This window comes from Triticum aestivum, chromosome 2D (genome assembly GCF_018294505.1).
Source record: "Triticum aestivum cultivar Chinese Spring chromosome 2D, IWGSC CS RefSeq v2.1, whole genome shotgun sequence".
Taxonomy (NCBI): Eukaryota; Viridiplantae; Streptophyta; class Magnoliopsida; order Poales; family Poaceae; genus Triticum; species Triticum aestivum.
In genome coordinates, this window is record NC_057799.1 from 648,878,464 (window position 1) to 648,893,032 (window position 14,569).

A 14,569-nucleotide genomic window follows, 5' to 3' on the forward strand; every position below is an offset into this window, starting at 1 on the left:
GTTTGTTAACGCGGTTGATATAGTCGAACTTCTTCTCGTTCCAACCGATTAAGCACCGAACGTACGGCACCTCCGAGTTCTGCATACATTCAGCTCGATGACGTCCCTCGAACTCTTGATCCAGCAATGTGTCGAGGGAGAGTTCCGTCAGCACGACGGTGTGGTGACGGTGATGATGAAGTGATCCACGCAGGGCTTCGCCTAAGCACTACGTGAATATGACCGGAGGCGTAAACTGTGGAGGGGGGCGCCGCACACGGCTAACAATGTTTGATGTGTGTTCTAGCGGCGCCCCCACCACACACACACACACACACACACACATATATATATAGGTTGGAGGGGAGGAGAGGCAGCCAAGGGGGCGCCCCAAGTAGGAGGAATCCTACTAGGGGTCCTCCCAATTCGGCCTCCCTCCTTTCCTATTCCTATTCGGAGTAGGAAGGGAAGAGGGGGGAGGGGGAATCCTATTCCCTTTTTCCTTTCCTCCTTCCCCTTTCCTTCTCCAATTTGGCCAACCCATATGGGGGGGCCCAGCCCCTTTGTGGCTGGTGTGTTTCCCCTCTTGGCCCATAAGGCCCAGATCTTTTGCCGGGGTTGCCCGGAACCCCTTCTTCTAGTGACCCCATAAGTAACCGGTGCATCCCGAAACACTTCCGGTGTCCGAATACCGTCGTCCTATATATCAATCTTTACCTCTCGACCATTTTGAGACTCCTCGTCATGTCCGTGATCTCATCCTGGACTCCGAACAACATTCGGTCACCAAATCACATAACTCATATAATACAAAATCGTCATCGAACGTTAAGCGTGCGGACCCTACGGGTTCGAGACCTATGTAGACATGACCGAGACACTTCTCCAGTCAATAACCAATAGCGGAACCTGGTTGCTCATATTGTCTCCTACATATTCTACGAAAATCTTTATCGGTCGAACCGTTATGATAACATACGTAATTCCCTTTGTCCATCGGTATGTTACTTGCCCGAGATTCGATCATCGGTATCTTCATAACTAGTTCAATCTCGTTACTGGCAAGTCTCTTTACTCGTTCCGAACTGCATCATCCCGTAACTAACTCATTAGTCACTTTGCTTGCAAGGCTTCTTATGATGTGCCTTACCGAGAGGGCCCAGAGATACCTCTCCGATACTCGGAGTGACAAATTCTAATCTCGATCTATGCCAACCCAACAAACACCTTCGGAGATACCTATAGAGCATCTTTATAATCACCCAGTTATGTTGTGACGTTTGATAGCACATAAGGCATTCCTCCGGTATCCGGGAGTTGCATAATCTCATAATCAAAGGAGTATGTATATGACATGAAGAAAGCAATAGCAATAGAACTGAAAGATCAATATGCTATGCTAACGGATGGGTCTTGTCCATCACATCATTCTTCTAATGATGTGATCCCGTTCATCAAATGACAACACATGTCTATGGTTAGGAAACTTAACCATCTTTGATTAACGAGCTAGCCTAGTAGAGGCTTACTAGGGACACGGTGTTTTGTCTATGTATCCACACATGTATCAAGTTTCCGGTTAATACAATTCTAGCATGAATAATAAACATTTATCATTATATAAGGAAATATAAAATAACAATTTTATTATTGCCTCTATGGCATATTTCTTTTAGGGAGGAGGAGGCCTACCGAGGCCAGGAGATGGCGGCGATGACAACGGCAATGCGGCGATGGCGACGACAGCAGGAGGAGGACGGCCGCTACGTTAAGAGAGTGAGGACAGGGAGAGTGAGGAATGGGAGACAGGAAGAGGATAAGGATGGCTTAGCAGCAGCGCGGGTCACAGCCCAACGCTACTGCTAAGTGGGGATGGGCAGCTGGATCCAGGCCGTCCACAGTAGCAGCGCGGGCCGCGGGCCAGCGCTACTGTTAATGGGTTTAGCAGTACCTCCAGTCGGTGACACGCGCTGCTACTGTGACCAGCCCGTGGGGGCACGGCAGGGCCCACATAGTAGTAGCGCTGGTCCGGCAGGCCCGCGCTACTGCTATTGCCCACCTGCAGCGCGGGTACCAGGCGAGATGTGTTGGGAGAGAGATGCATGAGAGAGACGTTGTGGGGTAGAAGGGATAAGAACAGACTATTCGGGAAAGAAAAACAAATGAATAGGGGAAGAAAAGAAGAATAACTTTAGGTGTCGCATTACGCATTACGTGGCGAAGTTTGGCTAGGAACCAAACAGCCACGTGGCTTCAGTCCGCAAAGAAAAGAAAAGAAAAAAAGCCCCTCGGCTTCTCGGTGGTAGCCCAGAAGCAGCAGGACTTGAGAGAGTTGGAAGGGAACTCTGATATGACTCCACAGCATATGCCTTTTGCCTTCTTAATCTGCATCAGCAGCTTACAGGGACGAAGATGACTTACTTTTGAGTGGTGACCTCTGCAGCAGAAATGCACGCACTCATCAGGGATGAGTTGCGTTTCATGGGCTTTTGTGATCCTTTACATTTCTTCTTCTTCCTGGCCGGGGCAACTAGTGAAGTTAATTTCCTGCTGCTGTGGACGACTTACCTTTCCCTTTTCCTCCTTCCTATGCATGCGCTTTGGTTCGATGGATTGTAGTAGTATGAAACTTGCAATTTACTTGTAGTAGGAGTATTTCTTTGCTGTGGATTTCAGTGCGTGCAACATTTACAAGAGGATACAACATGGAGCACGAGGTATGCATGCATTCATGCCGCACATTCCATCTCAAAAGGAACAAAGCATCACTCCATCGATTACGGTAAGCCCAACAATACTATATGCATTGTACCACTACTTCTGTAATCTCAAGGTTTTGGGTCGAAGAAGAAGAAAAATCATGGGGCACTGACATTTTTAATTACCACGGTAACCTACAAATACCGAGCGGTTATCTAACGAATTTTTATGAATGAATTTTCATTTTAATTCAAAAATCCGGGATATTTTGCTCGGCTAGATGATTTCTCGTGGGGCACCGAGGTCTGCTGTTACCGCTCGATGACCGAATTTCTCAAGCGGTAACCAAAACCCTTGGTACACTACACATCGAGTGAAGCATAAACTTTTACACCACACTGCACACGGCTTCCCCCTTACTTTGTTCAAGTTCAAACCATGTACGATGTTCTGGCCGTTGCTGACTCCCATAACAAGTTGTTAATCCGGGCGCCAGCTGCGTGCACTGCACAGCGTCCTAACACTAAAAGTAGCACTTCTCCGTGAATAATCCTACGTTGATTAACTCTGACCATGACATGTATAGCTGGAATATCCAGTGACCAGTGAGAGTGCCACGTCCACGTGGATACATATATGGAGAGAAAGAAAGGATCCATCACCATCCATGCTGCATGATCTCCATGTGCTGGTGGTCCGGGACTGCTTGATCGTGGTCATGGACGGTGAGCCAATTAACCTAACTTAATGAGCTAACCTCCTAATTACTCTTTCTTACATGAGTGGATTAGCGGTGTCATGGCACAGTGTCATACTACATAATCATGCTTAATCCTAATAAGAAGACTGATCTCGTCTGTAGCATGGCATTGCGTCATATTCATGTTTAGGAATCGAATTAAAGCAGGTTTGGGTCCTGGAATTCATCTCCTTGGGTCATAATCATGTTTTGGAAACAAAGTTAAGCAAGCGTGGGGCTTGAAAGTTCTTTACTGAATAAATACGTACGTTTGGGGTCCTGGAATTCATCTCCTTGGGTCCTCCCTCGAGGCTTGCAGTTAAAGAATGGAACAGCCCACGAGCTGCTAGCGTTGCTGTGTTAAATTACCGACCATGGCTCTGAACCGGATGCGCATGTGCAAATCTGCAGGAGATACTATCATCCAAGAGAACATATTCCTCATGATTATGTACGTGGTGCAAACTCCTCCATGGGTGACAACTCCAGATTTCAGTTTTGTTGCTACCGTCCGTATGTATTTTTGTTGCAATGCGAGGACAGCGACGACACAGGTACGTTGCTCCGTTGGACGGGCATGCATCTCGGGGTCTTAGTAGGACAAGACATGCTACTGTCTCTGATGTACCACTATCTGAACTGAGTGAATGGCCGATATTTTACCTGGAAAAAAAAGGACACTGGTTGATTGGGTGACTGGTAGAGAGATTGTGCATGCAGTGGCAGCGGTGGTGGTGCACTAGTGAGGGTCAGGACAGGGTAGTGGCCATGGCAGTTTGTTGCAGCCGACCTGCATCATGCATGCTTGTCCATGGATGATCTGCAAAGGATAAAGGAGACAATGGCCCTGTTTGTTTCAGCTTCGCTTGGATTTTAATCACATGTGGATTCGCTTCACTGACGAATCTGATTCTGAGAATCAGCTTCACCACCGAAGTACACTTTGAGGTGCTTCAGGAAATTGCACTAAAAAGGTACAAATCCAGATTTGGCTTCACTGTTAAAGCTGATTCCAAATAGGTGTTTGTTTCAGATTCCAGATTCGGCTTCACTGGCAAAGCTGAATCTGCTCCCAGAATCCGAAACAAACAGGGCCAATGGCAGAGAGCGATTGATACCGCCTGCCTATCAGCCTATGTCCATGGCTGTGGGTTATGGGCAATTCACGTACGGTACGAGGCAGGTCAGCGTGTGCACCGTTCAGAGGAGCAGGGAGGGAAGGAGGTGTTTCTTCTTGGAATTACCTGCTAGGCCCGTCCATCAATAGTTCTCTGCTTCATCCTCGTTCGATGTGATGTGCACATATCCTAAACGTACTCCCTCCTGTCTTTTTAGTCCGCGTATAAGTTTTGTATGAAGTCAAAATATCTTTATTGTGGCCAAACTTATAAAAAAAAAATTAACATTCATAATGTCAAACCAATATTGTTAGATTCATTATGAAATGTAGTTTCATAATACTCGAAGACTATGGTATCGTAGATGTTGGTATTCTTTAATATAAATTTGGTCAAACTTTACAAAGTTTGACTTAACACAAATCTAATACGCGAAGTAAAAAGGGCCAGAGGGAGTACACATTATTCATCTGCAGACATGGATACCGGAGATGGCCATCTCAGTGTGTATCTCAAATGTCCGGTCACATTTCAAATGGAATTTAAACAAACCAAACGGTTTTCATTCAAACCAGATAATTTTTGTTTAAACCGATCCACATTCATAACAATTTTAACATATTTCATTAAGTAAAAGCTGACATGACAAAAAAATTAGCATATCAAAAGTTAATCTAGTCTAGATCTTTGCCGGCATCCGTGTTTCAAGTCCTTGTAGTTCCGCGTGTCCGACATCTTTGTGTGAGCTCCTAAAAATGAAGCTACGGATCGCCGACGAGGAGGAGTAAGACACATGCCCTATTGTTCCTCGTCGGAGTCCATGGCTGGACGTGCGGTCCATGATAGATTTGGACGGGTCGGCCTCGTGGTCGTTGCGACCCGACGTGAACAGCACAACGAGGAGAGAGAGAGAGAGAGAGAGAGAGAGAGAGAGAGAGAGAGAGAGAGAGAGAGAGAGAGAGAGGGGGGGGGGGAACCTGAATCTCCAGCCACGGCATATGGCTTCTGCGTTCTTAATCTGCAGGGACGAGACGCGAAGATGCCTTACTTTTGAGTGGAGACCTCTGAAGCAAAATGCACGCACTCATCAGTGCTGATTTGTGTTTCATGGGCTTTCTTTACCTTTGTGCCGGGGCAACTAGTGAAGTTTCCTGCTACCGTGCACGCCTTTACCTTTCCCTCTCCCTCCTATGCATGCAGGCCCTTTGCCCTTTGGCTAGGTGGATTGGATTCCTCGCTTTCTTTGCCCTTTACCTTTCCTGCTACAAAAGCTAAACAAACTACAATTTAATAAGGAGTACATATGCATGGCATTTGCAGTTAATTAACTATTTACCTTGCATCTGTTGTGGATTTCAGTGCGTGCGATTCACTACTCAGGCTACTACAAGTCCTACGCGTATACCTAGGTTGCCAATTTTATCACCCTAATATAAACTGTATAACACAAAAATTATACCTTTTGAAAGTAGAAACTCCGAAGTTTATGTTGGTATATTTTTTGTAATATATGACTTGTATTAGATTGGTCAAATTGACGACCTAGGGGTACGCGCACGCCCTGTAAACTGAGAGAGAGGTAGTACTTTCAATGCATTGGTTACATGAGGTGCTAAGGGCATTAAAAACCTTAGCAACTAGTCTCTCCAATGCAAAGATAGCCTTGGCTCATTGGTTGGGCATGTGGTTGTGCAGCCTAACGACCCGAGTTCAATTCCTAGAATTGACAGGTGATGCACAGGGGTTTTCCCCCATTTATTGAGGATCAAGTTTGGTGTGTGGTGGAACCATACATAAAAAAATATCTTGATACCCATTTAAGACAGGTGATGCACAGGGGTTTTCCCCCATTTATTGAGGATCAAGTTTGGTGTGTGGTGGAACCACACATAAAAAAATATCTTGATACCCATTTAAAAAATTCTGAGGGCCATGTTTCTCTTGGTACTCATACTAAAATGGCCGTATGCATCCCTAGTTGGTGCAGAGGCCGGGGAAGTGAAATTCTCCCCCAATTTTAAAGCCCCGCGTCGCCCTCCCACTAGGGCGGCTCAGGTGAAAACCCTAGCCCCTGCCGCCGGGCACGTCCATCCTCCCCCTCCCCTCCGCCACCGCTAGAGGAGGTCGTCGGGCGAAGCCCCAGGCGGCTGATGGCGGCGGCGGAGGCTCTCTTCCCTCCCACGCCAGATCAGGCGAGGCGGGTCACCCATGGCGCCGGGGCACTTTTCTCCCCCGATCTGCCTCCCGGCGGCGCGGCTGTTCGTCCTGGGCGACGGCGCAAGGTGGCGGCGTGGTGCTGGGAGGGGGCGGCAGAGCGGCTAGGCTTCGAGGAAGATCTGGTGGCGCCGGCTGTTCGATGGGCTCGCGGGGTCATGGCGGCCTTGGTCGCGGTGGCCGGCGGCTCGGCTTGTCGGCGGCGGCTGGATCCCGGGGTGGCGGCCCTGGAAGGTGGCGATGGGTGAAGCTCGGGCTTCCCGCAGCGGCATGGCGTGGTGCTGTCCCTATCTAAGGCGGATCTGCATCGCCGATCTCGTGGTTTTTCCGCGGATTGGTTCAGATTAGAGACGGTGATGAGCGTGCGGGATCCATCTCGGCGGCTCTCGCGGTTTGGCGAGGTGGGGTGGGAGCCCTCCTCCCAGGCTCTAGTGGTGGCGCATTCAGGCAGTGGCCGGTGGGCCAGGGCTCCTACGGTGGCACTGTTGTTGCGGTTGGTCGCCGGATCTAGGCAGCTATATCTGCGGCTTTGAAGGCAGTCGAGGCAGTGCACAGGTTGTCGAGTGGATTTCTTGGGACGGATCCGGGTGAAAACTTGGTCTTCGGTCGTCGGCCAGAGCAGGTGATGACGATGCGTTATCATCGTTTCCTTCATGAAGGCATCATCGAGGTGAAGCTCCCAACCCCACCCAATACCTCCGGGAGAAAACCTAGATCAGCTGGTCGGATGACGGTGGCATTCATCTGTCGTTACCCCCTTGGGGGCGGCATTCTTGGAGATGCACTCGGGCTCGAGGGACCAGCGGATGGCTTCTTCGGTGGAGCGGTGTTTATTTCTACATATTCATGGCGGCGGTTCTCGACGGCATGGTGCAGTGGAGGCTTGGCGTCAGATGTGTGGCGATGAACATGCGCAGGAGGTCGACGTTGTCTGGCGTTGTGGTGGTGTCGATGGCAGAGAGGCCTGACAAGGTTGATGCGCCAGTACATGCTTTGAGGATGGATCGAGGGAAGACGGAGGTGACGACCCTTTGCAGCGTGTGCGTGTGGTACTCACTGAGAGTGCGCCGGACCGGAGTGTTACCCAGTCCCGCCTATGTGGCTTGGATGGGGCATCCGGCGTTAGATGTTAGGCTTTTGTGTGATGTCTGTTTGGTATTTGGCCCGGACATTCAGCACCCCTTCATCAAGAGGATATGAGTAGCGACAGGTGTCATCTAGATGGTGGCCTCGGGCTTACTGTTGTATTAATTTATAAGGTCTTTGTGAATAATATATAATTTAGCCGCATGCATCTCCCAGATGCAGAGACAGGGTGATTCCTCCTTCTCTAAAAAATAGGGGGGTGTTTGTTTTCAGGGACTTTTTTATGTAGGGACTAAAAAAAGTCCCTCTTAAAGACTTTTTTACCAAAGGGAAGGGACTTTTTAGGGACTAAACTAGGCATTTGGGACTAAATGAAGAAGACTCTCAAGGAGAGTCTTTTTGGGACTTTTTCAATAATGCCCCTCCATGCACCCATTGGCCCGCCACCCCATGGTGTTGTTTGATTGTTATTTTTCTATATACTAGGGGCAACATGGTCATTTAATAACCTCTAGGAAGGGACTAGGGACTTTTTAGTCTCTGGAAACAAACGTGGAGGGACTTTTTAGGGACTAGGGACTTTTTAGTTGGGACTAGAAAAAGTCCTAGGACTAGAGAACCAAACACCACCTAGGTGTTTAGCTTTTGTAGCTAAGCTTTCCATATTAAATTCTATATAAATTAAATGCATTCATGTATTGATTGGTAGTCATCATAATATTCTCTCTCCTCTTTAATTGATTTGCCACCTTATTTTTTTGCCTATACGGTGTCCTTGGCACCTGTACACCGCGGAGCACTGGAAGGGCCTAAAGAGAATGGCTCGTGCATGGATGGATGAAGCACGAGGTAGGAGTATTCGTGCTGTCGCCCATCTCAAAAGGAACAAAGCATCGCCCCCATCGATCACGCAAATACGGTAAGCCCAACGATACTAGTATATGCATTGTGCCACTACTATTGGTACACTACACATCGAGTAAAGCATAAACTTTTACACTGCGCTGCACACACGACACGGCCTCCTCCTTGCTTTGTTCAAGTTCAAACCATGCATCCATGTCGTCGCCATCTGCATGCAAGCCCATGCTTTTGCTGCATGCCGTCGCTGACTCGGACTCCGATAACCAGTTCTTGGTCGAGGCGCCAGCTACCTACAGTGCGCCACACGGCGTCCTAATAATATAACACCGACGATGATTCTTGCCTTGATTAACGCTGATCATGTGTGTCAAATAATAATACGTAGCTGGAATATCAGTGACCAGTGAGAGTTCCACGTCCATGTTGATATATATGGATAGGAAGAAACAATCCATTGCCATCCATGCTGCATGATCTCCATGTGGGGGTGGGGTGGGGGTGGTCCAGCAGGGACTGATGGATCATGGTCATCAAGGGAGGGAATGGGCCGGGATAGTGTGTGAGCTCAAATGCATGTGGCGCCATGTCAATTATGCCCTGGGTCGACATATGCATGCATGCATCACTCTCACTCATCACTTGCACGCCACCTTGCTAGTTTATATCTCCCTTCCCGGGCCAAATGTTTCTTTTACCTCCTGGTCAAGTTCCAGTTAGTCTTCTGTTCTGTTCTCTTCTTCAGCCGAGCGTATCTGTCATGAGGATCACCCCCTCGCCTCATCAAACTATTTGCTGACCTGACAAATCTACTTCACACAAAATAGAGTCAAGCTAGTTGTCAGTTAATTCACTCATCATCTACCTAAGCTTCTCTGCTCCCTCAAAAAAAACTAAGCTTCTCTGCTCCTCACCCTCTCTTTCTGTTAGAAGGGAGAGAAAGGATTGATGGAATTGTTGTTGTATTGCTTGAGCCTCGTGGGCATATATATATATATATATATATATATATATATATATATATATATATATATATATATATATATATATATATATATATAGGAGTACAATGATCAACTTGGAGTACAAGACAAGCCAGAACAAATCCTAGTCTATCTCGTCTTTCCTAATAATCAATATACTCAACATCCCCCCGCAGTCACAACGGTAGCGACGCAGACGGTGAGACTGGAGAAGAATCCGAAGGCAAGCCGACGGACAGCCCCCCACAGTCGTAACGGTCGACGCATCGCGGAAGGCGTGGCTGGAGTGAAAACCGACGATGTTGCTCAAGCAAGGTGGTAGCCCTTTGTGCCGTTTGTTGAGGTAGTCGAGAGCGCAGGTGGTGTAGCCGTAGTCGAAGTAGCCGTGCGGAGAACGCCGTGGTCGATGTTGAGTCGGGGGTCGCCGGTGTCGAGGTAGTCGCCGTGGAGCCGCGGAAGAAGAGCAGCGGCGGCGGCGGCCTAAGATGGCGGCGGCGGCTAGAGAAGGAGTGCGGTGGCGGTGCTCGAAGTAGGCGATAACGAACCCGATGGCGTGACGAAGACCAGCGCGGATGGTGACGTTCCCGCGCCAAGGGAGGCGGCGCGACGCATACCACGGGAAGTCAACGCGTGTGGACGACGAAGTGGACCATGGGCCGCCATGCTACGGCCCGAAGGGGCGACGCAGCGGCGGCGGGCAGGTCGGGGTGACGGCTGGAAGACCTCGGGGCGGCGGTAGGGACCGCGGGCCGCGGCGCGACAGCCCGAAGGGGCGGCGCGACGGAGGAGCGCGGGTCGGTGCAACCGCGAAGACGGCCTCGGGACGGCGGCGTGGACCGCGTGCCACGCTCGCTATGGCCGCGTGAGGGTCGGTGCGGCCACGGGGACGACCTGGAGCGGACGGCCTCTGGGCGGCGGTGGACCGCGGGCCGCGGTACTACGGCGCGAAGGGGCGACGCAGCGGTGACGCGGGTCGGTGCAGCCGGGAGAAGAACCACGGGGCGGCGGCGCTGCGGCCCGACGGGGCGACGCAGCGAAAGCCCGTTGCTCGATCGGTAGAGGGGCGCGCTGAACTCGGGACGGTCTTCACGGGGCCTGCGGAGGCGCGCGCAACCGACGAGCCAGGTCGGTCGCACGGCGTAGATGAGGCGGATCGCGGCGGCGGGCGGGTGATCAATCCGATCGCGCGCGAGGTCGGGGACGCCGCTCGGTGGAGGTGCGGTGGCGGCGGAGTCCGAGATGAAGCCGGCGGCGGCGGGCGGCTATGATTGGCCGCCGCATGGCGCGAGGCCGCCGGGTCGGGGTGATGCAGGAGTCCCGGTTGGAGCAGGGCGGTGACGGCCGGCGTAGATCGACGGGCGGGCCGTCGTGCGAACGGCGGCGGTGAAGGGCCGCCGCATGACGCGAGGCCGCCGGGTCGGGGCGACCGGCGGGCCGACGCGCGAGGCCGCCGAGTCGGGGCGACCGACGGGCAGACGCGCAGACGACGTGCGAGGCCGCCGGGTCGGTGAAGAAGCCGGCCAATCGCATCGGTGTTGGAGTAGAGGTGCACGGGGTCGACGGCGGCGGTGGGCGACGCAAACCGGATCACATAGACCGGACAACCAAAAAGTAGACGCCGATCAAAGCGACCGGCGAGAGAGAGAAAACCCGGATCAAAGGATCGGAAAAAAGACTCTCTAGGGCAGCCGGCCAACACGGCCGGCGGACGAACGCGGCCCCCGGCGGCGGTCATGGAGGCCGACCACCCCGGGGGCGGCGTAGGTGCGGAAGCGGCGGCGGCTAGGGTTTAGGATCGACTTGCGATAGATACCATGTTAGAAGGGAGAGAAAGGATTGATGGAATTGTTGTTGTATTGCTTGAGCCTCGTGGACATATATATAGAAGTACAATGATCAACTTGAAGTACAAGAGAAGCCAGAACAAATCCTATTCTATCTCGTCTTTCCTAATAATCAATATACTCAACACTTTCTTTTCTTCCTACGTAATATGCAGGCTTCATGCATGTTTCCACATAATAACTATATACGAGTACATTAATCGGTGGCAGTCCGACCAGGCCTGATCTTTTCTTGGTGTTTTATTCGTCACTTTAGCTTTGTCCTAAGTAAGTCGCCTGCATTTTAAATTTCGCTAAGTCAATTTTCCAACTGTTGATTCTTTTGTCAAGATTTGTGCTGTTTTTTTTTCTTTGTGTTGCTTTGGTTGCTTTTTGACTTGTCCCTTTTTGGGGTAAGTCAATTTTTCCGTAGGCAGAATTTTTGACTTGTTCCTTTCGGGTAACTCGACTTTTTCTTAGGTTGGATTTTTCCATTGGGCTTTAAACCTGTTACGCATTGCTTGTATTTTTTCTGTTTGTGTGCTTTTTCTGCTTTCACTTTTATTTTTAAAATTTAGACCGTTTATTTCTACATGGGTATTTTTTTTTTGCATTTATATGACTGGAATGTAGACACACAGTAACTATACAATATGTGTGTTAATTACAATAGAGTGTGAAATAGCTCTATTAGTGCAATTTCGGTGCAAAGTTTCGTGCAAGTTTGTTTTTCATTTTCGTTCATTTTAAAGGGTAATAACAATGATGCAGCAACAACAAAAAATAACAATGAAATTCATTATTTCTTAGAAAAAAGTTATTTTGCTTTTTCAGTTTTATTTCATTTTCTTTCTTTTTAAAGGAAAATAGCAATGCCACTAATTCATTCTTTCTTAGGATAAATCATTGTTTTATTTTGCTTTAGATTATATTTTATTTTTTCTTCATTAAGGGTTATACCAATGCCACTAATTCATTATTACATCTGCCCTGGTTTATTAGTCCTAGTTGTACTTTTGGTCAAAGTTTGACCATATATTTGACTAGAAAGATGTTAATGCATGTCACTGAAAATTATATTGTTGCATTTGTATTTAAATGTAGTTTCCAATGATATTATTTTTTGGTACATATAACATATACTTTATTAGTTAAAACCATGGTCAAACTATGTCCCAAAATACGATAGGGGACTAGTAAACCCGGATGGAGGTAGTAGGAAACTTATGTTTAAGAAATTCCTCAGTTTTCTTGCATATTATGGAAAAAGCGCATTCTCTGTGTACATTATGTGCAAATTCGTTCAATATGTGGTTTTTTATTTTCTTTCTTCTGGAAGGTTAATACAAATGCCACTCATTCATTCTTCCTTAGGAAATGTTATTTTTTTGATTTTATTTTGTTTCTTCTTTAAGGGTAATAACAATGACACTAATCCATTCCTTCATAGAAAAAAATTCTCTTTGCAAATATTCCACTATTATATGATTATTATTTTCATATTATAAGTAAAACACAATTTATGTGTAAACTCTATGCGAATTTCGTCGTTACTAGTTTTACTTATTTAGTTTTTCTTTTATTTTTGTATTTTCTTCTATAAGGGTAATACCAATGCCACTAATTTATTATTTCTTAGAAAAATTGTATTTTTAGAAAAAGCAATTGTTATATGCTTATTCTTGCATATTAAAAAACGCAATTTCGTTGTAAATTGTGTGCATATTAATTAGTATATGTTAAAGATAATTTTCCTTTCTCTTAAAGAGTAATTTCAATGCCACTAATTCATTTTTTTAGAAACAGAAATTATTTGACAAAAAATTAATTGTTTCTCTTTTTTGCATCTTAGGGCAATACCAATGTTACTAATACGTTCTTTTATTGGATTTTTTATAAAAATTCACTATTATATGCTTATTATAGCATATTACAAAAAAGCGTAATTTCCATGAAATTGTGTGCAACTTTTTTAGTTATTGGTTTTAATTTTTTTATTTTCTTTCTTCTTTAAATGGCAATACCAATTCTACTAATTCATTAATCCTTACAAAACTTCATTAGTTTGAATATCCTTTAGTTTTTATTCCATTTAATTTTTGCTTTACACGTAATAGCAATGCCACTAATTCATTACTTATTTGGAAAAAATATTCAAAAATTGCACTATTATATGTTTATTCTTGCATATTATAAGAAGCAAAAATTATGTGCAAAAATTTCATAATATTTTTACTTCATCTTGAAGCATAATACCAATGCCACTAATTCATTCTTTTTTTAAGAATTTCATTACTTTTATTTTGTTTCAATTTTTTATTTCCTCTTAAAAGGTAATAACAACGACCATTTTTAAATAATATACTTTTTAATAAATTATAGAAATATAACGTCATTTTTTTATTTTATTTTAAATAATGCAGCTTCGGCCTTAGGGAAGCTGACTGCCTCCTGTCAGTCTTGGTAGGGCTGACTGGAATCCTATCGGCTTCGGCAAGCCAATTAGGACCCAGTCAGCTTTGGCCAAGCTGACTGGCCAGTCAGCTACACGCGGCAACTCTAGTCGAGTCATATTCATCGAAATAAGAATCAAATCTGGTCTCAAGCAGCCTATTCTTAGCCCTCCAAGCCTTGCCATAAGAAATTTTGTACTTAAACCTGACGAAGACTTTTGTTTGGATAGCCTTCACTTCCATCACTTTGCTCTCCACTATCTCGCTGTAAAGCAACCGAGCAGCATGGACGAAAGGTTGCCATGATCTTGAGGGATACAGGGAATAAGACAAGTGTGATGAACTAAGTCACTGATGACCCAACTTGTGTCATACTTAGGGAGATAGCCATGCACCCTGGCAGGACAATGTCTGTTCTTGCGTACCATTGTCCTTGACACCTGAGCCCCCATTTAATGATTGCATCCTTCATAGCTTCCTTGTTGGGGTACATAACACTTGTCGCGATGTTGTTCTGGTGATATTGCCAGGCAGAATCATGGACATCGTTCACGGTCATTGCAGATGAGAAGTCATGATTCCATGATGCAGGATTCGGCACCTCCTCTGTGTT